The sequence below is a fragment of the Hemicordylus capensis genome, chromosome 1 (assembly GCF_027244095.1).
Source record: "Hemicordylus capensis ecotype Gifberg chromosome 1, rHemCap1.1.pri, whole genome shotgun sequence".
Classification (NCBI taxonomy): domain Eukaryota; kingdom Metazoa; phylum Chordata; class Lepidosauria; order Squamata; family Cordylidae; genus Hemicordylus; species Hemicordylus capensis.
Window position 1 is genome coordinate 294482623 of NC_069657.1, and position 23674 is coordinate 294506296.

A 23674-nucleotide genomic window follows, 5' to 3' on the forward strand; every position below is an offset into this window, starting at 1 on the left:
ATTTTATACATTTCTATACCGCCCCAAACCAAAGTCTCGGGGTTTGTCTCACAATAATAAATAATAATAAAAATAATAAGTCTCACAATAATAAAACAATACAAAAACACAAAACATTAAGATCAATTAAAATGCCAAAAAAACAGCCTAAAAACAACATGCTCATTAGTAGAGGAGATGCTGTTTTCTTATCACTCCTTCCTGAGGAGGCGATATCTTGATCTGATCCACTATGCCAACATAGGGAGAATACTTGGCTGATTCTTGAAAAGACTAGTGTTGATTCAACCACATCTAGTCCAATAATATCTCATTGGGAAGAATGGAATGTGTTTCACTGGGTGAAAGGTTAAGCCATCAATCCCAATGAGATGTTATTTAATGCCTTAGAAAATCCTTAAATAAATAAATAAATAAAAACCACTCCTCTCAATCTGGGGATGTCTGGGAGGGATTGAGGCCATTTTTGCCATGGCCCCAGACCCACTTTGGGGTGCTGCCACCCCCACAGAGGTGGATTTCAGGGCTGCCCCAAATCCTCATTATATCCTGTGGGGGAAATCCCCCCCCCCAAATCACCAAAAATACTATGGGCACCCATCAATTTCCACCCCAGCTTTTTTGCCCCTATCTGGGTGCCCTAACACCCCCCAGGTCAGTCCTCCTTACCGACCCAAGCAATTAAGATGACACAGACCACCAACACGTGTTGACAATGACAATGACCTAAAAAGCCACTGCCTGCCAGCCACTACCTGCCAGCACAGCACACACAGAGAAGAAACAGACCTGCTCTGCTGCTCCTGCAGGATGGATGGTGCCCCCCAAAAGCCACCGCTCCAGTGCCTGCCCACTGAGGCCACCACAGATAGAAGCTGACATGCTCTGCGCTGCTGTTCTCCTCCTTCATCATGGATGCACAGCACACAGTTGCACATACTACAGCTGAAAAGGCCTAGAAGGGGTCCAGGCAGGCCAGGGAACCAATCCAAACCAAACCAAGCACAGACTGCTAGCTGCTGCTGCTGCTGCTACTACTACTACTACTAGTGCTATACCAACATCACACCACAGCATGAGCATAACATACAGCCAGCAGCTGCTGCCCACACAAGCCAACAAGACCTAATTAGACAGCACACAGCAGTAGTAGCCAACCCGTGTGACGACACAACTGCAAGGAAAACAGGGGAGGGCATAATTACAGGCAGGCAATTCTAACACAGATAGAAAGTTAAAGTTAAGTACGGGAAGAACCACCAGTGAGTCGACATAGTGCAGCTGAGAGCAGCTGAGTGTGGTGATGATGATGATGATGATGATGATGATGATGATGATGATGATGATAGAACAGAGCACTGAGCATTGCAACACTCACCTGCTGGTTCAGTAGTTCTCTTAAGTTCTCTTGTCCACTGTCTTCATCTCTTCGTGTGTGCAGTGCATGCCTTTTGCCTTGCTTGGGGAAAGAAATGGGTCTGTCTGGTCCACCACATCTTTGCTCTAGGACACAGAGGCCCAAGGCAGGTAGTGGCAGCAGTGTGAGTGCATGCGGGCTTGTGTTTGTTTGGCCAGGTGTTGTGTGTGCTGCTAGCTAGCTAGGAGAGGGGAAGGGGGGTGTTCCAGAGGGGATTTAAGGGGGAGAAGGTTTGGCTCAGAGTAGGTCATATGCCACATATATGCACACACATGATGTGTGTGCTTCGGTGGGAGACCAGTTCTCATCAGCTTGCCAGACCAGGGGCAGGTGGGTGTGGAAGGGAGGATTGAAGGGTGATGAAGAGGATGAAGGGAGGGATGAGGGGAGGAAGGGAGGGTTGGAGGGGGGGAGGAGAAAAAACATGCAGACAGACACCACATTATAGCAAGCATCTATCCACACACAGAGACAGTACTAACATCCATCCACACAAACACAACAGAAACAGCCTACACACCCACACCCCTTTCTCTCCAGACAAGTACAAGCAGCACGGACCCAGACCCAATTCCCTCCCCTCCCCCCAAAGAACCCAGACATCAATCAATCAATATCTTGTGTTGATAAGTAAAGTTCTATGATTATAATTTGTTAGTCAACATCAACAGTAACCATAATCAACATGAGAATTCATTCAGCAAGCATTAAAAAGATATTAAACACATTTTCAATAAAAATCATCTCCACACATGATTTCTTTGATAAATGTTTAAAAATCAATACTTTTTTTGAGTCATCATTCGTTTTCAAGTATGATTTTCAATATGTTTGGAGGATTGATTAACAGAACATTTTTGGAAATTAATATTTACATATTTACAGAATGTGTACCCGCCGGCGGTGCTAGTCTGGTGGTATTATTATGGGGCTGTGCTACTTTTAGGTGTGTGTGCTGTGCCCATGCTATGCCCCTGAATGCTGACAGGTGGAGATAAGGGCTTGTTGTGGTCAGCATCGGGTTTCTTATGTGGGTGTGTGTGGGGTGTGTGTGTATAAACGTTTGGCCAGTCACAGCACCAGTAGTAGGCACACTGTGACTTGGCTGGCACGGCTCAGCATCTGTCATGTTAGCTCAGCTAGAGGTGGAAGGGCGGAGGGTAGGGATGAGCAGAGGGTGAGCGAGGCAGGTGACCAACCATGGGGCAACCACAGTAATCACTCACCCAGCTCAACCTCCAGCTTGGGGTAGCCCAGCATGGGGAGGTTGACCTTAAGGAAAACCAACTGCTCTACCAGACAAGCGTCCAACCAGGAGCGAGAGGGTGTCACCACGTCGCCAGCACGTGAAAACACCCACTCGCTCTGGACACTGGTGGGGGGCAGGAGAGGAGGTGCACAGCAACCACCACCAGGTCCAGCCAGACTTGGTGGCAGGTCGCCCAGAACTGTGCATGTTCCATCGAGCTGTCTTCCTCCACAGGCTCCTCCAAGTACTGGGCAACGCATTGCTCAGCACTGGAGGGCCTGGCAGGTCAAGCTTCCTGCACACCAGGCAAGGCGCCAAGGCACACCCGCTGAAACCACTGGGCGGATTTCGCAGCGGGAGGAAGTGCCTGCTGCATTGGTGCTGCTGCATGGGATGCCATGCTGCTGGACTGGAAAGAGGAAGGGGAAGGGCAAGCTGACGCCACCGCAATGCCGCTAATGTGGGTCGCTCAGGGGGATATGCACCCGCACCACTGCCACCCTCCTGGTCTCTCCTGGTCCTAGCGACCTCCTCCTCCCTAACTTTCTGGACCAGGAGGTCCCTCCACCCGGGCAAGTTGCCGGCACTCACGACATTGCCCTTGATGGTCGGGTCACAGAGACAAGCAAGGACATACTCTTCCCTGCTACCCAACTCACCAACAAACCGCTTGGCCACCCCAGACTTCAGACTTCCAGCCAGAGCACAACCCTCTGGCATTGTCAGAGAAATCTGGAGCTCGCCCATCAGCTTCTCCAGATCCAGAGCTGTGGGCAGCACCTGGTTCAAGGGAGTGGTGTTGTCGCACAAGCCCTTCGTGGCAAGCTGGAAGGGCTCGACTGCCGACAATGCCTCAGAATCTGCTTCCATTCTGCATTCGAGAGGTCGTAGACAGCCAAGGACTTGTCCCTCGCCAGGGTGCCAAGGGCTCTCTCCTGCTCCAGCAGGCGCTGGAAAAGGAGGAAGGTGGAGTTCCACCACATCTCTACATCCATTGGGATGAGATGGCACAGAAGCCCGAGGTTGGCCTGCTTCTCGCAAAGCAGGCACCTGGACTTCTCGCTGTGCTGGAAATGGCCAGCCAGCTTGCGAGCCTCGACAAGCGTAGCCATGGCAGCAGCACTTGGGGGGCAGGGGGGGTCCGGCTTGGATGCCTTCAGCTCCCTAAGGCTGAAGGCATCCCTCACAGCCATATGGAGTGTGTGTGCCATACACCATATGTTCACACAGCCCAGGACTGTTTCGACGGCGGCGGAAACGTTGGCCCCATTGTCTGTGACAATGAAGCTGCGGGAGAGGTGTGGACACTCGCCAATCCACTCCTCAATCCGGCGACCAAGTATGGCCACCATCTCCTCCATGGTGTGCCTTGTGTCAATCATCTCCACATGCAGAATGGCCCACTTGTGCTGTAGTGCAGCGGGAGACGTGCTGGACCCAGAGGCAGCGCCCACAGACGTCCTCTCTCTCTCCGGGCCCCAACAGTGGGCAGTGAGGGCCAGGAAAGCAGCGTGCATCCCACTGACACTGGTCCAGAGGTCAGTCGTAAAATGCATGCTGGTGCCAGCCGGAGCCACACTCAGCCCGGCTGACATGAGCTCCCTGCACCGGCTGTACAGGGAGGGGACCATGTTCCAGCTGAATGTGGTCCTTGAGGGGATGATGTAATCTGAAGCAAGGTATTGAAGAATCCGGCAGAAGCTGGAGTTCTCGACCACCTGAGGCTGGTCATTGGTGGAAATCATCTCCCCTATGAGGCGGGTGAGGTGATGATGGTCCACACGAACAGTACGCTTGCTGCCTGACACCTGTGTCCACCACTGGACTGGCAGTGTAGCCGGCTTTTTGGCTGGCGCAGGCACACTGCCCTTTTCCACCCTAGTGGCAGGAGCACCAGGCACACTAGGGCTGCCAGCGAGGCCAAGGAGAACTGGGTGGTGACGGTCCATGTGTCTCTACATGGGTGTCGTATGCAAGTGCTTGGGATGTTTGCTACGACTGACCTGCTCCCTGCAGTGGACACAGTGGGCATGGTTTGGGGTATTTTCAGGGATCTCAAAATGCCAACAGACACTGCTGCCCATGGCCTCCTATGCCCTCGGTGCTGTCTTAGGCCTCTTGCTTCTGGGTGGCTGCAGTACTGGGGGGGGGGGGCAGCCACCACTACCTGCCCACTGCTGCCACCCAACCCCCTTCCATCCTGCATGGAAGAGGAAGGGACCGGTTCCACTGGCAGAGAAGAGGCAGGCCTCTCCACTACCTCAGCAGACCCTTCCTCATCGGAGCCAAAGTGGTGGGACCCACCACCACTGGGCACCGCCACGACTGCCCGGGCTTCATGAGGGGGGCCCCCATTGAGTGGTAAAAGTATAGGGGGAAGGGTCCCAAGAGGGAGGGAGAACCTGGCTGCATTGCTGCCAGTCGTAACGTTCTCCCTGCCCTCTGCCTGCTCCCAGCAGTCTCCTCCACCACCACTGGCGGTGCCCCAACAGCACCTGGTGCTGAGGGACCCACCACAGCCCTAGTGCCTCTGCCTCAGCCGGTGCCGGCAGCAGGCTGGGGGAACTCCAGCCTGCGCCTGCACACAAACCCCTCAGGTGGGGCAAAGAATTCTGCAATGGGGAGGACTGGGGTATTGTCAGGCTTGTCCCCGCATCCTCTCCCTCTCTGCCCCAGAGCCACAGGCACAGCCCGCCCCCAGCCTCTCCCACCTCTGCCTGGCAACCTTAGACATGGCCTGGCTTGAACAAGGCACTCGCGTTGCTCAGACATAGTAAAGGTGGGAGACTATGAGAAAGGCCAGAAAGGGGCAAAAAAATAGTTTGGAAGAAGGGGAAGGGGCAAAAAAAGGTCAATTAATTGGGAGGCAGGAGGGAATTTTTAGGGGGGGAAGCCAATTGGGGGAAGGGAAGACTAAGCAGGGGGACAGAAAGGCCAATTGAGGGGAGGGGAGGGGAGCCTTTTGGTCTGGGTTGAAAAGCCAATTGGGGAGGGGGTGTAAAAAAATTTAAAAGGGGGAACACCTGGGTGGGTGGGAGGGTGGGTGGCACAGGCAGGTGGAGTAGTTGTGGGGGGCACTTTTTTTAATTATGGGGAAAATAGAAGGGGGGGGTTAGGACACAGCACTTACCGGGCAGTGACGGAGTCAAAGCTTGGGGAACCTAAAAATCAAACAAAACCTTTCTTTAGTGAAAAATGTAGTTAAGATTTCTGGGGGCAACAATTTAATTGCTAAGCCTACCTAGCCTATTCTAAATGATCACTTTAACAAAACCCACCCACTGCACCCAAAGCAAGCAAGCAATACATACAATAGCAATCATCAATCAACATAATAATAACAATAGCCTTTGGGGGGGGCTGCAAAAAAAGAAACAACCTGCAAAATAAGCAACAATTTCTTCAAACAAACAACAACACAACAATACATCAAAAAATATCCCTCCCCACACCCAAATGCATTGCAAAATAAAGGAGGCCCTATTTAAAACCACCAACTAGGGAATGGGACAACAAAATGTGCACACATGTGCACGCACACACTCACCCCTCTTCTTCCGGTCCTTCTCCTGCCGCACACTGCTGGTCAGATGCGCAAACCAGCCCTTCCTGGGCTGGTACACAGACAGGGCGGCACAGGCAGCCGGAGTGGTCAAGGGTGAGGGTGCAGAATGAGGAGCTACTATTTGTGACTCACCCACCCCCAAGCAGCGGCAAATAAAATGAAATACTTTAAATATATATATATATATATATATATATATATACACACACACACACACACACACACACCGATGGCAGGTGCTGTGGGCTGCAGCTGTGGGAATGAAAGAAGGAAAGATGACAGGAAGAGAGAGACTAGAGCAGACAGAGTCAGAGAGTGAAGGAGGAGAGAGCAGGAGTAAGACAGAGAGAGAGAGCGCGCAGCACAGAGAAAGCGGGGTGAGTGGGGGTAATGTAGCAGGGAGGGGGTGTCAGGAGGAAGGAGACAGCAGCAGCAGCAGCAGGCCCACAGGAGCAGAGAGAGGGGGGTGTAATGTAGCAGGGAGGGGGTGTTAGGAGGAAGGGGGCAGCAGTGCCCTGCCTCCACAACCAGCACCCATGGTTCTAACAAAGGCACACATGCAACACCAGCTTCCAAAGCAAGGCGCTCTTGTGAAAGAGCATCATTACTTTCACTGTGTTCCCTCTAACAGGGATTCCCAGATGTTGTTGACTACAACTCCCAGAATCCTCAGCTATAATGGCTTTTGCTTGGGGATTCTGGGGGTTATAGTCAACAACATCTGGGAATCCCTGTTAGAGGGAACACTGCATGCTCTGCTCTTCTCTGGCAGCACTCTGACAATAGAAACACTTCTCTGAGGATCGCACAGCCTCAGCCTTTCCTCTTGCTCATTTGGACAAGCTACTAATTGCTTTTGTAACATGGGAACAGCAACCAAACAGCTTTCTCGATGTCAACAACACCTGTTTCAGGCATTCAAAAACTGTGGCTAATGAATGCATGGAGAGCTTCACGCTTCACCCCACAACCAAGCATATTTTTTGCACCATCTATTGAGCGCCCTTGCATGCAAACCCCATAATGCATTCAGTGATTGTGGCCAAGCCATTGAGCAGGACGTATGGCTCACAACAGCCATATTCTAATGGCTTCCATAATCCTGGTAGAATACAAGAAGTCTCCCTTGCTCATAATCATATTGAAACAGGGTTCTAGGATACTGGCCCCTTTGGTGCCATTTTCATACAGGAGATTCAAATAAGCTAAAAGTTGGATGCTGGATATATGTAATGAGTATCTGCTTCAAATACAATTTATATCTATATCTGTCTATCTATTAATGGAGCATTGATTTTAGGAAGATTCAATTTCAGATGTCAGGCAGGAAGACTTTTGCAATTTCAAATTAGGATTATATTAATAAACGGGTGGATGAGAACTCTTTTCCTTTCTTGTTTAGATCTTTTCTCTAATCTCTGGAATATAATTGTACTGGAAAGCTGGCTCATCCCCAGAAGTAGTCTTCCTCCTTAGGCCACTTCCGTTGTAGCTCACTAGCTTAGACCATGATATTTGGTTTAGGCAAGAGTCCAGATGAATTACATGACATTAAAAACACCAAATGTTTCTCAAAATTCAAACAGTGTTCCAAATTTAACTGAACTGCAAAATGGGAATGTCAGAGAAATACCCAAGGGGATTAATAGTATTTGGAATAAGAAAAATACATTGGACATTGTTTCCGCTGCTGGCAACAAGGGAAAATTGGATGTGTTTAGCAACTTTTCCTGCCTATTTTAACTGTTTTCTTCTTCTCTGCTATCCCTGCAGACCAATGTGGAGAAGTGTCCATTTACACAAAAGTTATTCCAGCAGAGTTCAATGGAATTTACGTCTTTGTAAGTATCCTTAGGACTGCAGCCTTTATGAATCAAGCACGAACTATGCTCCAGCTTGATTCTACGGTACGAGACATACTTCATTCTATACATTCTTAAAGTATTGGAATGGAAGATATGATAGTTCCAATGTAACCTCATAAATCTATTCTGAATTCAATGCTAACTCTATGAACTCCAGCAAAATTCTCATGAGAAAACAGTATCTATCTCTCAAAACTCCTGAACTCCTCATGGGAATTGGCTGGTTTAGAAGGGTTCAGGGGTTGAAGGCTGTGGCTTATTTGCGAAGATTTTCTCAGTAAATACATCATGGTAACGCAGGATAAGAACCACTGCACTCAGTTTGAGGAATGTCCACCCTTCTTTATATAATGCGTGAACCTTTGAGCCTTTGGGTTTAGAAAAAAAATTAAGAAAACCTTAACAACTAGATTTTAAATGCAAAGACTTAGCTCTTCTTCCTCTTTCCATTAGGGGATGCTTAGTGGCAGGACTTCGTTTCTGCTCACAGGACAGGGCTCTCCCAGAGAGCAATACATGAATACATCTGCAACGCTTTCACACAAGTTCCATGCACAAACCTATTCACAGATGCTCTTGCAGGTATCAGTGCTTCTTCTGAGTGTGATCTTGACCTCTGTACAGATGCTGAGTGGGGAGTTCACATGATCTTTGCAGCCCCACCTGCTGGATAGCTCTTGCATTCTGAGAAGAGCCCATCCTTCTCCCCAGTCACCACTAAAGCAGTGGGTGGGTTCTTATGAGAATGCAAGAGCATGCCAGCAGGTGCATGGGGGCCCTGCTCAGCATGTGTACAGAGAGTATGATGGTGCCAGCAAGGAGCACAGAAGCCGTGCAGATCACACACTTTATTGCTGCTGCTAGTCATATTTCGCAATAAAATAGATTATGAAATCACCTAAATCAATTCTGACTGCTGCCTGAAGTTAAAGTTCTGTTGGAACTCTTTCTTTTTTCCTTTTTAATATGGCATCACTTTCTTTTTGTCATAAAGCACATGATTGAAACTACGCAACAGGAGTTAAAATTCAACAGCCCTGCAACATGTTCAAAGGAACCTCCTGCATGATCATTTATATTAAAGCCAAGCTGGCAAGCATGATGGCTGGCTTTACAACAGTGTAGCTTTTCCCACGGGGCTGGAGAGAACAAACCTGCACACCTCCCTTACCTACTGCTATGGCTTTTTACTTCGTTCGTATATGAGAATCTACTCTCTCCCTTGAAAGGAATACATTTAGTTTTAAACAAAGTGGTCCCAGTGCATTTTAAACCCCTTTACTTTCAGATGAAATGTGGAAATCTAACAAACTGTTCTGTTCTTTTCTGGCAGTATACCTTTTAGTAAAGTTGAGGAGTACTGCAAACAGGCCATGTCCCAGAAGGGCTCTGTAAGCACAGCAGCAGCAGCAACAACACATTCTTGTCATTGTGGCTGCCGATGCCTGAATTGAGGCCATTAGCAAAACAGGGGAAACAGATGGGAAATGACTTCTACAAAAATCCTGGGTATTCTCCCTTTGGGGTGGTTTTTTTGGTGTCTTTCTTGAAATCTCCATTCATTTCTATAGGACTTGCAGAAGCAAAATTCCTGGTGGCAGCCCCTGGTCTTTATTTCTCACTGGATAACTTAATGGCATGGTGGGGAGGTAACTTGTCTAGGGAGCAAGGAGTTGCTGGTTCGAACTATGGGAAACACCTATGTCGGGCAGCAGCGATACAGGAAGATGCTGAAAGGCATCATCTCATACTGCGTGGGAGAAGGAAATGGTAAACCCCTCCTGTATTCTACCAAAGACGAGCACAGGGCTTTATGGTCACCAGGAGTCGACACCAACTCGATGGCACAACTTTACTTTTGACACATTTTGGCCCTGGTACAACTGTGTGCAGATGTCACAGACAGGGACTAAATCCATTTCCTCTTCCCAGATAACCGATCTGCTTGATTTTATTTGACAGGGCTTTGTACATAGCTGGAGTAAGATGTAGCACCCATCTGTGGTGCAATCCCCCCACATGCGCATGATCCTAATCTGGGTTGGGCCATTTTCTTTGTTCAAAAATGATGTTTGCACAACTTGAAATTGCATAGGTCCTTTTAAAATATACTGTAATTTAAACTTTCCTTTTCAGATAAATGGGTAGCATCCACAGTTTCCCTTATGCTGCGGCAATGGCTCCCTGTTCTAGACTAAAGTAAATTGTGAATTACACATAGGGTTGATAAAAATTGATGATTTTTTTAAAAAATCAAAAAATCAGATTTAAAAAATGTAAATAAGATTTTTGACATTCAAATTGGATTTTAATTTTTAAAAACAATTTATGTAAAAAGAACCTACGTCAAATATATCATTATGAATGTTTATCACAGCTTCTAATTATATTCTATGAACATGTTAACAGCAGTATATGGGATGGGAGATCAGACCAATCCTATTCTGCAGGTGCTATCCGTGCAGCACACACACAGTCAAGCCCTTGCCCTCACTCTAAATGTACAAAGACAGTCCCAGTCACACATTATGTTTAACACTCATACGAGCATACAGTGTACACAGGTACAGTCATTTACGTGTTTTGCTGAATGCAGGTAAAGAATTGCACTTCCTATCTGTACCATGCATTTGAAGGGCCTGTATCCAGGTTCACTTTTAAAATGAACACAGGTATAGTCATTCACAGACACATTTGTACAGACATCTGAATGTCTGAATCCAGCTAAAGAAGGCTAATGAATGAATAGAGGGTTTGGAGGAATGGAGTAGATCTGAGCAAGGAGGAGAAGTCTGTCTGGATATAAATGCAAGGGGTGGGAAGGAGAATAGAAAGTGATACCAAAAGTGAACAGAATGTATCCATGCAGTTCTATGGAAACTTTTTCCAAGTGTGTCCTCCATTGTAGAAGGGAAACACATATCATGGCAGCAGGCTGTAAAAGAGACCCATATGGGAATATGGAAGTTCCTGTACCTGTGGATAAGACAGGTGTGCATGTGAAATGCAAACAGTGCAACAAAGAAATGTAAGGCCTGGCTGCCCGAATGAAACAGCATTATGAGATGTGTGCTCCTACTATAGTGTGTACCTACCTTCTAGAAATTAACCCTCAATATATCTCTGAATATGTATTAAAGTATATTAGACAGCAAGAATGTACTTTTACTAGAAAAGGTGAAGTTGTGCCGTTGAGTCGGTGTTGACTCCTGGAGACCACAGAGCCTTGTGGTTTTCTTTGGTAGAATACAGGAGAGGTTTACCATTGCCATCTCCCACGCAGTATGATGCCTTTCAGCATCTTCCTATATCGCTGCTGATTAAATAGAATCTTCCTGTCTAGTGCTTTAAATTGTTATGTAAATCATTAAAACTGAGTCCTTCTTTGAAGCAATTTAAATCGTGATTTATATCATGATTTAAATTGATTTGATTTAAAATGAAATCAACCCTGATTGCATGCACCCCGTATACAAATGGAGGGTTCCTGTGCTCCCTACTGGCCCACTGCCATTTGCAGCAGCGAGCTGAGGGGGAAGGAGAGGCCACGTGGAGCGGAACAGCTGCAATGCTAAAAGCAGTTGCTCTGCTGCATGTGTACTGCATTCTCAGTCCATGGAGGGCCCAGAATGCAGTTTCCCCCTCCAGTCAGCAGAGTGCCGATCACTGCCCAGGCGTGCATGGGGTGCGTGATTGGCAATGCTTTCTTCTGTAATTGATCATCTGCAGGGAGGCAGGGAGGAGCCTGCCCCCCCGCACACACATCTGCCCTCCCCACTACCCAGGTCAGAGGTCATGAGAATGACCTTAGTATATGACTTGAAAATCAATTTCACTATTATTTGGGACAAAGTAGGTTCTAATTGTTCATGTCTAGAACCCTACAAGAAGTCCTATTAGGTCCATGAGCAGCCTGGCTGCTTCTAGGATTACCTGGGAGTTATTTGCACACGGCTTCATGCTGTGGGGTAAATGTTAAGCGAAGCCATCTTGAATCACACTCGCAGCATTAGGGAAGCAGCCCCTCCCCTATTTGTAGATATAATTTAAAAAAAAAAATAGCTGTGAATAATTCTTCTGGTTGTTCCTGTTGGAAATAACTGTACTTCTCACGAGCGGAACCTCAAATTAAGGTTTATAATGGAAATGCTGACAGAATATTAACTTTGGCATCTACTATAAAGATTCACTTTATAGTAGATATAAATATACTAATTATATATCTCTTCATAATTATTATAACTTGGTGGCTGAAACATAATGTTTTCCATGGGATAGTTCCAGCTCATAATGTATATGTTGCTCTAGGATAAAATCTGCAGTTTTGCTTAGCAATGTTTTTTTTTAAAATCCACAACATTTTCATACATGGGATTTGATTTTATAGGGGCGTCAGTAGGGTTTCCTGTTAATGATGGACTTTATGAAAGCATCTGCATACGTGCTGTTGTTGAACCTAGAAATAAGAAGTCTGGAATTAAGCATACTCAGCTCCCACACTGCCACAAAATACTTTTGTCTAGTTCTAGTATATGCAGAGGAGGATGTGATGTGTCAGAGTGGGGAACCTATTCAGTTCCATTTATTTGGATACTAAGGCTTAGTTTTCATTGAGGTAATAATGCTGTGCCTAATCCTGTGCCTGGACTGTGCCTTTTGAAGATGAGGATCCATATAATGAATGCTCTTCCGTGTGTGTGTGCATGCGTGCACGTGTACATGTGCATACTCTCTCTCTCTCTCTCTCTCTCTCTCTCTCTCTCTCTCTCTCTCTCTCTCTCTCACACACACACACACACACACACACACACACACACACTGTACATCGATAACTAGCTCTGGAGAAGGTTCTAGCCAGCATGAGCATGCTAGTTTTTATGGACAGAGACAAAGGTTTACCACCTCAGTGGTAAATGGACTTATTTCTAGTTCAGTACCCTTCAGATCACAGCTTCAAACACATGAATATTGCCATTTATGAATGGTTCATATCAATTTGAAATAAGCAATGTACTGGATTTATTTAATTTATTTATCATAAGTTAATTTATACTGCCTGATATAGACATCTCCAGGCAGTGTATAAGTTAAAACATAACAATATGAAAACAATATAAAACAGATAAAATTCATAAAACAAGTAAAAACAATCTCAGTGAGTAAAAACAAATTACAATTAAATTTTTCATTTAGAAGCCTGGGGGAAAAGGTACATCTTGAGGGTCTTCCTAAAAGGAAACAAAAAAGGAGCCTCTTATTTCAGCAGGGAGCGTGTTCCAGAGCCTCAGGGCAGCCACAGAGAAGGCCGGTCCCAAGATGCCAGCAAACTGAAGACATCCATCATTTCAACACATCCATGCTGAAGTAGGATAAAGGCAAGCAGTGTGAAATAAATTTAGAGGAAAATTAGAGGAAATTTTATATATTGAGTGATCTCAATTTTGATTAGTTTGAATGTGAAACCACTTTTCCAAAATGACGACTTCTACTAACACCTTGGAATATGTATAAGAAATGTTGGTTTTGTGAGACAACGAAGGCAAATTTAGTAAATATGTGGAAGGTGAGTAAAAGAGACACTTTTCAGGAAATGTAATTAAGACCATAGAGGAAATGGTAACTATTAAATCAGAATGTAAAATACTGACATGCCTTCTAAATTTTATGAAGGCTGGTGCATAACAACAATCAAGAGAGATGGAGTTAAATAATTGGTTGCTGCAATAATAACATCTGTTAGGCTATGGAAAGGGAAAGATGAAACAAATGAGAGAGAGTGGCTATTGAAGATACAGGATATTAAATTGGTCAGACTTGCAGGTTTGAAAAAATCTTCTGCTAATATTTTGACAACAAGAGAAACTAGCTGACCCCGCACAGAGCATCTGTGCAGTTGTGCACTGAGCCTGTGGCATCCCCCCACAGCGCTCTCACTCGCTCACTCTCCCCCCGCAGCTCATTCGCTCCCCCCCACGCAGCTCGCTCGCTCTCCCCCCACAGCGCTCTCCCTCGCTCGCTCTCCCCACACAGCTCGCTTGCTCTCCCCCTGCAGTTCACTCGCTCGCTCTCCCCCCGCAGCTCGCTCACTCTCCTCCCGCAGATCACTTGCTCACTCTCCCCGCAGCTCTCCCCATTGGGTGGGCCAGGGCCAGGCCATCCCGCTGCCGCCTCCCACCTCCTCCTCCCGACTGGTAGGGCTTTGCCCGCCTTCTTCCCACCTCCTCACCGCCACCATTATTTCTCCCCACCACTGCTTCCTCTTCCTGGCTGGCAGGGCTTCGCCTGCCGGCCCTCCACCTCTGCATCCTGACCGCCACCATGATTTCTCTCTGCTTCAATGCTGGAACTCTTGCACACTCTAGAGCATCTGCGCGTTAGTACTTGATTGCTCCCCTCACCTCAGAGATCTTCCCACCCTCACCTGAGCTACACTCCTGCTCCTCCTCCATCCTGTTGTTTCCATTGCCCTCACCCTCCTTGGTCATGGCTACAGCATTGCTGCCACCTATTGGCCAAGCTGCAGCCTCAGAGACCTCAGCTGAGCCCTGCTCCTGCTCCTCCCCACAGGAGCAGCAGCAGTGGTTGACCAGGCCCTTCCTTGCTGCTAGTGCTGCCATGGCCGCTCATTCCCCTCAGGCTGCTGTCAGGCTCAGGCCTGTCCCTTGCCCTTCTTTCTGTCTCTCTTCCCTCTCCCTTCTTTTTCTCTTTCTCTCTCCTCCACTCGCTCTTCCCCACTCTTTCTTCCCCCTCCCTTCAAATTTTTTCTCCCTCTCCTTCACTCCCTGAATTAACAGATCTTGTCCACCTTGTTTCCGCATTTAATTCACACAATGGCAGCCTCCTTCCCCTGAAGGGGCTCTTTCCTCCCTCACGGCCCGTCTTTTTGCAGACCCCTGCCTGCTATCTATCTATCTATCTTCTTCTCTACAATCAAGAACATCTTCCGACCAGTAACAGTTGCATCCCAACTGACCTTAACCATAATAGGCTCCTCCTCCTTATCTGCATAGGGAATCCCCAGTGCCCGATCACCACAGTTGCATTCCAACTGACCTTAACTTTCATAGGCTCCTCCTCCATATCTGCATATGGAATCCCCACTGTCCAATCACCATGGTGCTTCTGCTCTCACAGGCTCCTTCTCCCTATCTGCATATGGAATCCCCACTGCCCAATCAGGTGCGTCTGCTTGCAAACTCTGTTAGCCAATCGCCTCCTTTCTACCACGTCCCCATGCATGGCCCTTCCTGGAGAATTAATAATATAGATAAGAGAAAAATAAGAACCTTGTTCAAACAATAAAAAAATAATTTTAGGCCAAGTGAAATAAAATACTAGGTACAATTTAAATAACAATTAAAAATATTCAACCTCCAGTGAATATTCAGAACAAAAGAACTGTATAAAAACAAATGAAGGGAACAATCTCAACAAATATTTACTCAGCTGATTGGCTTCAGCTGCACTTTTTATGAAGAAGAAGAAGAGTAACTTTTAAAGGTTGGCTCTATTCTTTGTACACTAAGTCCAAAATAGCCTAGTTTTCTGCTCCTGGTCTCCAAATCATAAGAAGTAAAACCAGTACTGGGGTATTTCCTGCTAATGAAACATTCACCACCAGTGATAGTCTTGTAGGGGTTAGGGGCAGTGTTCTCTCTAACAGGGATTCCCAGATGTTGCTGACTACAACTCCCAGTATTCCCAGCTGCAACAGCCTTTGCTTAGAGCTTATGGGAGTTGTAATCAACAGCACCTGGGAATCCCTGTTAAAGGGAACACTGGTTAGGGGTGTGCAAACAGATTGAGAACTGAACCGGTTCGACTTTGAGCTGGTTCAGTTTGACAGTTCAGGGTTGGGCCGAACCACCCCTGGTTCAGCTCAACTCAAAGCACCCGCAGCTGTTTAGGGGTGGGGGGTTCATGGACAAAAAAGTTTTTTAAAAAATTAAGTATTATTTTAACTTACCCCCTATAGAGAGCTTTTCCAAGGCAGTGGGGAGGGTCTGTGGAGGTTCCCCCTCTCCCGCCAGCCTCCATTATGCCCCCATCACCTGGTTTGGGTAGTATTCCGAAATGGAGGCCAGTGAGGGGAGGGGGAACCTCCACAGACACCACCGCCCCTGCCGCCTTGGAAAAGCCCCCTGGAGGGGGTAAGTTGAAATTTTTTTTTTAACTTTTTGGTCCATGAACCCCCCCAGACTGAACTGAACCAGGGGGTTCGATGGGGTGCCAGACCAAACAGGCCTAGTCCAGTCTGGGTCCAGTTCAGACTCGAACTGAACTGGGCCAGCAGGTTCTGTGACCATCCCTAGTAGGGGTGTGCAGAACCGGTTTGAACTGAACCTGATTCAAATCACCCCATTCAAGCTTGAACCGGAACGGCCCCCTCAAAAGGGGGCCAATCTGGGTTTGAATCAAACCAAGCCTGGTTCAACTATGCTTGTAAAGGGGAATCCAATAAGGATTCCCCTTTACAAGCAATGGGGATTCCCTAACTATAAAGGGGTTCGAGGGACAGGTGGGAGGTGGGCGAGAGGGAACCTTATCACCACAGCCGGCTCTTCGACATCGGCGACAGATCCCTGGTGGCCGTCCTTCTCAGCCCCGCAGGCCAGCAGGCAGCTCTCAGTATGGCGGGGTGGGGGGGGAGATCGACGGCAGGGCTGAGAGGAGTCACCATCGCCACTATGGAACCGCCACCAAGGAACTGCTGCTGGTGCCAGTAAGATGCTCTCTCAGCCTCCCCATCTCTGGCAACTTTTTAAAAGGCACTGAAGATGCATTTACTCACCCAGGCTTTTAGTTAGATGTATGGTTTAAATTTTTAATACTAGTTTTAAATGGTTTTAATGTTAACGTTTTTAATATTTTAATGATTTTAATTCTTTAAATGATTTAATTTTGATTTTAAGTGTTAATTGATTTTAATTGTTTTTATTTGTTGTAAACCGCCCTGAGCCATTTTTGGAGGGGCAGTCTATAAATCCAATAAATAAATAATAAATAAATAAATCTATCCCCCACCCGCCCCTCGAACCCCTTTAGAGTTAGGGAATCCCCTTTGCTTGGAAAGGGGAATCCTTACAAGATGACAAGCATAGTTGAAATGGGCTGAACCGGCTCGATCAGAAATGGGCCTGGTTCTGTTCAAACTTGGATTGGCCCCCTTGGTGGGGTGGGCAAATAAACTATTTGTTAGCTGTCGCATAACAAATTGTTTTCTGAGTGACTTACAACGCAACATTAAAACATGAGATGAAAACACACATTAAATAATAACAGACCAAAAAAAGGGGGAAGGATACAAAATACAATACAAAAACAATTTTGAAAATATTTTTTTAAAGTTACAATCAGATCACAATTTTAAAAATGTAAATGTAAAAGGCCTGAGTGAACTAAAATGTCTGAGTGAACCCTGCGTCTAAAAGAACAAAGTGTTGAAGCCAGGCGAACCTCACTGGGGAGGCTATTCCACAAACAGGGTGCAACCACCAAAAAGGCCCTAGTAGCCACCCGTCTCAATTTGTTTGGCAGGGGCACCCAGAGAAGGGCCTCTGAAGATCTTAAGGACCAAGTTGCAACATACAGGGCAAGGCGCTCCCTCCGGTAATTCAGTCCCAAGCCATTTAGGGCTTTAAAGGCTAAAACCAGCACCTTGAATTGGGGCTGGAAATGGACCGGGAGCCAGTGCAGCTGATGAAGCACTGGCATAATAAGCTCAAAAAGTCCCATCCAAGTTAATAATCTTGCAGCCCTGTTTTGTACCAGCTGCAGTTTCCAGACCATTTTCAAAGGCAGTCAGGCAGCCCCATGTACAATGCATTGCAGTAATCTCAGCAAGAGAGATTTTGTCTGACCAGGGACAGTTCCACTTCCTGCTAATGTTCCTTGTCCATACAGGCACTCTGTCCTGCTTTGGTCCCAGGACTGGAGCGGGGGGGGGGGGGGTGGAAATTGTACCCCATGTCCAGCCGCAGTAACTTCTAAATGCTGTAAAATCCACAGATGAAAAATTTTTCCATCATAAAAATAAAATACAACGTGAAGTCATCCAAACTGTGCAGAAGTCATTTGAGATATTCAATGCTTATCACACTGGCCACAGTGGGACACTGTGGCATCTTGGAAATTGTTGGAGATGGAGTTCCAGTGCATTGACCTTTTGCATCAACGATCCTAATGACCATTAGGGGCACTGGGAGCAGAGGTAGCTAGTGGGGGTCTCCTGTAGTGAGTCAGTCCTCTTCCTTTCCTCCTAGAGAGAAGATGGAGACACCTCCCTCTCTCTCCCTACCTGGTCATTATGTAGCTGATAAATAGGATAGGTCTTTCCTATCCCAAATGTACTTCACCAATAAACTAGTGAAGTAACTTAGAATCTACAGTGATCTCTATGTGTGTTACTCTAAATAGCTCCAACTAAACTCTGCAAAGGAAAAGAGTGTCTACAGAGTCATACCCAAGACTCCCATTCTGTTTAAGCATATGTAGAGGTTAGATTTACAAGAAAGGCACTTAAACCGGGTTGAACCGGGCTAAACCAGCACAACCTGGTTCTATAACACAAACCAAACCACCAGGTGGTTCAGTTCAAATTTATTTAAATTCTAGTTAAATAGTTAAATTTAGTTACATTCTAACTGAACCACTGTAGACGGTTCTGTGCACACCCCTACTGTCTTGAACCATGAGCATCATGGCTTCTGATCATGCAAATAATCTTTCCTATATATCACCACCGGTCAAGTGCTTGGACACTGATGACTGACCTCTCTGCCTGGTCTGATCCAACAAGGCAATTTGTATATTCTAATATGCAACTCAGAAGCCTTGTATATGAACTCTCTGATTGCCACATTTCACCTAGGAGTGAGAAGTCCCAGGAGTTCGCAGCATGCCTTGGATTCTCATTGGAAGGAAGTGCTATTCAGCTTAGGCCCTGGGTATTTAAGAGAACGTCTTCTTCGCCATGAACTCCACCGCCTGTTAAGGTCATCTGAAGAGGTTTGTCTGTGGGTGCCACCAACTCATTTGGCAGCTACTTGGGAATGGGCCTTCTCCATTGCTGCCCCTGGACTTTGGAATGTGCTCCCTATTGAAATAAAAGCCTCCCCATCTCTGGCAACTTTTAAAAAGGCGCTGAAGACACTTTTATTCACCCAGGCTTTTAATTAGATTTATAGTTTTAATGCTTTTAATATTAGGTTTAAAATGTTTTCAATGTTTTCAATGATTTTAAATTTTAATTGATTTGATGTTTTAAATAATTATAATTGTAAACCACCCAGAGACACAGGTTTTGGGTGGTACAGAAATATTTTAAATAAATAAATATTCTGATCTTATGTTGTATGAGTATACAGATAGGAAGTGTACTGCTATACCTTAGGGATGTGCAACCCACCGAACCGGTCCAGTCTGGCACGGGGGGGTGTAGCTTTAAGGGCGGGGGGGTAGTACTTACCCCCCCCCCGCCGCTCTTCCCCCTCCGGCGCTGTGTTATTTTCCAAAGTTTCTGGGGCGGCACCGTTCCTCCCTGCCGCCCCGTCGACGTGTGACGTATGCGGAGCGTGCGCAGTGGCGAGTGCACACGTGCACCGGAATGGGCACATGCGTACTCTTTACATCGGCTCTTGCGGGCTAACGACGGGGGCAGGGGCAGCAGGGAGGAACGCTGCCACCCCAGAAACTTTGGAAAATAACACAGCGCCGGAGGGGGAATAGCGGCGGGGGGGGAGGGTGTTAAGTACTACCCCCCACCCTTAAAGCTACAGCCCCCCTCCGTGCTGAACCGCCGGACCGGCTCAGAACCAGACCGGTTCGGAGGCCTCCAGCATGGCCTCCGAACCGGTTCAGGCACATCCCTACTATACCTGTGTTCAACATAATGTGTGAATATCTGTACCTGTGTACGCTATACACTTGTATAAGTGTTGGAACATAATGTGTGAATAGGACTCTCCAGCCCTATTGTCACTACAGACTGACAGTGTCTTTGTCATCTTTGGCTTATTTACACAAATATACAGGCTGAACATTAGAAAGTTGAGAAGATAGATCATTCTTACAAGTCAGCTGCAGACTACATTAGTGAGGCCAAGCCCTGCATTCTGAGATGCTACATTCCTCTACCTGGGGAGAAGGAGGACTGAGTGATGTCACCTGCAGCCTCTCTTTTCAGGTGGATCTTACCTGCTTTTTGTAACACCCATTCTGGTGTTCTGAATTCAGAATAGTCACAGCCCTTAACAAGACATTCTTTGGGCCTCTTCACCCATCACCCAGTGTTTAACTCACAAATGAACAGCCAGGTGGCTAATAATAGCAATAAATATTTTTTTTAAATGAAAATACAGCAGCCTGGTCCTCCTTTGTATCTTGTTTCCTATAGTCATCGTTATGTATTGCCTTGATAGGACAGTTCTTGCAGAATTACTTAGAACTTCACAAGTACAAATTACTTAGAACTTACACACATAACCTAAACACCAAGTAAGCAACTTAGACTTACTTAAAACTTCACAAGAATTTGCAATTCTTATTTTCTGATCTGAGAATCCAGTAACCAGACCCCCTGAGAATCAATAGCATCAATGTGTACTGTTGAATGCTTATGGCTGCAATTAGAAGCTTACTTACTAGTAGGATTGACACTAGTCACAGAGCTCGATTGCAGGGTAGACCTGCCACCTAACGACACAGAAGGGAAGTAACCTGCCTAGGGAGCTAGAGGTTGCTGGTTCGAATCCCCGGTGGTATGTCTCCCAGACTATGGGAAACTCCTATATCGGGCAGCAACGATATAAGAAGATGCTGAAAGGCATCATCTCATACTGCACGGGAGATGGCAATTGAAAACCCATCCTGTATTCTACCAAAGACAACCACATGTTTCTGTGGTTGCCAAGAGTTGACACCAACTCGATGGCACAACATTACCTTTTAAGAGAGAAGGTCATTCACCCAACCAGCTACTACAAAGTAGGAGCGGGAAAACCTGGCTAGCGAGGCTCGTATGGAGCCTCAGAACCCACTTCTACCTTGCTGCTCCAGAGCTGGGCTATTCTGTTGTTTTACCTAACTTTTAACCAAGGTTAATGGGGCAAAGCCCCATCTTAGCTGAACAGCCCCAAACAGCCCCGATCAAGTGTGCAATCAGGGCTGTGTAGGGATGTGCATGGAATCAGCGGGGACTGGTTCGACAGTGGGGGGGGTGGCTTTAAGGGTGGGGGAGGATGCACTCCCCCACACTGCATTTCCCTCACGCGCAGTCGCAGCTACTACTTCCGGTTACATCCGGTAAACATCAGAACAGGGTAGCAGGGAGGTACGCTGCCACCCTGACGGACTTTTAGGGAATTGTACGCCGGTGGGGGAAATGCAGCAGGGGTGTGCATCCTCCCCTGCCCTTAAAGTCAAACCACCACCCCCGCTGCCGTCAAACCTCTGAGCCAGCCAGGGTTTGAACCGGTTTGGAGGCCCGTAAAAGGGCCTCCAAAAGGGTTCATTCATATCCCTAGGGCTGTGTGCAGCAGCTCCTGCAGCCCGACTTCCTTTACACCACTGAGTGACACTTAAAGAGTGGCCAGGAAGCCAAGAGCTGCTGCATTGCTGCGGGCAGCCTCTCCACTACCCACACAATGCATTGTGGGATACTGGAGGACTTCCTCCTCCAGATCCCTAATGCATTCAGCTCCAGTGCAGTGCAGTGCAGTGCCTCATCATGTGGGGGAAGGCAGGTATATTCCTGCTTTCCCCCCAGTCCTCCCTAGCCACCAGGGATTTTGGTCATGTGTCCTGTAATGTGGTGGTTAGGGTGTTGGACTAGGAGTAGACAGACCTGGGTTCAAATCCCCATTCAACCAGTTGGCTGTCTGTCTCTAGACCATTTAATGTATCACCTATGGTAGTAGTAGAGTTTATTATGGTCAAAAGACCCAAAATACAACAAAAGGGGGGAAAAACAGCAAAAGAATAACAGCAGTTTGATATATCTATGGATGACCTTAAGCCAGTTACTATCTTAGTCTAATCTACCTCACAGGATGGTAGAGGGCGGGCAGAAGGGAGGAGAAAGAATCGTGTATGCCACCTTGAACTCCTTGGAAGAAGGGGAGGACAGCACAGTAATCAATATATTTAAAAGGTGCTATGAGGAACTGGAAGCAGGAAAGGTCCATGCCTCAGGAACTTTGCAATCTAAAATTTGGCACAGAAGAGGGAGCATAGTGGTTGTCTGAAATAATTCTAAGAATGGAAGCCCTTAGCTAGTTTAATGAACTTAAGTGATAACAGCTGGCCCTGATTTGGTAACCTTCAGCTGTTTTTTATTCCTGTGAAAGACCAAGCTGGTGCCAATGACTACTGATCTTATAATATTAACATCATTACAATTTACTTTAAAAATTGTAATTGATATGGCTGATTACTTATGAGTTATTAACTAAAGTTGCAGTCCTATGCACACTTACTAAAGAATAACTCTGATTTAACATAGCACAACACACTTCCAAATAAATATAATGGGCTTTGAGCTGTAAAAAGTTATTTTTGGTTGATGTTTTGGGGAAGTTCGGCCTTTAAGTGTCTCATGTCTTTTCCCAGGGATAGTATAATCTAGTCTTCCTTTCCTCAGGGGACTGTGGTATCCGCTTAGAAATCTATCTTTGTCACCACTAGAAAAGTTTCTACAACTGAAAAGAAAAGAACTGCATACCGCAGCTCACAGAAATGGAAAGGCAAAGAAGGAAGAAATCTTTGCGAATAACCTGGCCAACAGCTTTTATTTCTTCACACTGATTCAGTCTTTCACCTATCCAGCAATCTGCTTTCCCCTATTCAGCTTCTCCTAAATTGTTAAGAAATGTAAAAGGGATGGATTCTAATCTATCTGAAGTAATTTAATGTGAAAATATCAAGAAATTGCTGAGCATGAGCAAAAATGTATGCTTATTGTTGGGAGAAAGAGTATCACCCTAGTAATTTAAAACTGAGTTAGCACCCAGAGTTTGAAATATGCCATACACTTAATAGTCTAGTGCTGGAAGAAAAAAAGAATAGAAGAGCAATAAAAGTGAGAACGGATATGCAGCCCACCCCTATGCATTTTTACTTGCAACCCTTAATCAGTAGATCAGTCATCTAAAGCTGCCCTTTATTATGGTGGGGAATGTTAATCAGGGAGGTTGAGACTGAAGGGCACACTTGTTTATTTTTCTGAATTCCTTTTGGCTACTTCCTGAGCATATCCACAACTAGGACCAAGAAAATGCAACCAGTGTTGTTCCCTTATTGTTGATGGTATTAAATTGCATAGGATCTACAGGTCCTCACTGGGAATTAGAACTTCTGTGCTCAGCGTAAGCTTAGTTACAGTGCTGGTTCACAATGACTAGACATGGGATATGCATTGTGAGACAGAATGTACCAGTTAAACCAGGAACAACACCAATCTTCGTCATTCCTATCGTGCGGGTCTGGCACTTCCTGCATTGCAGACAAAAAAGTTAGGTAGGTATTAGTGAAGATTGCACAGTTTGGCACACTTCTCATTTGCATAGATCTGCAGCTGCAGT

At 46.4% G+C, this 23674-nt stretch overlaps 1 protein-coding gene across 4 annotated transcripts in view; it reads left to right on the plus strand.

Annotated features, from left to right (window-relative positions):
* Nucleotides 1–13756, plus strand: part of LOC128340839 (uncharacterized) — a 28291-nt gene extending 14535 nt beyond the window's left edge. Inside the window, exons 3-4 of one of the 4 annotated variants that reach the window (XM_053286605.1) lie at nucleotides 8005–8138; nucleotides 13363–13756. The gene's annotated coding sequence lies outside the window, so the exon portion shown is untranslated. Of the gene's footprint in view, nucleotides 1–8004; nucleotides 8139–13289 lie in introns of all 4 variants that reach the window. The other 3 variants (XM_053286603.1, XM_053286602.1, XM_053286604.1) reach the window with 3 other exon arrangements.
* The last annotated feature ends 9918 nt before the right edge of the window (nucleotides 13757–23674 follow it).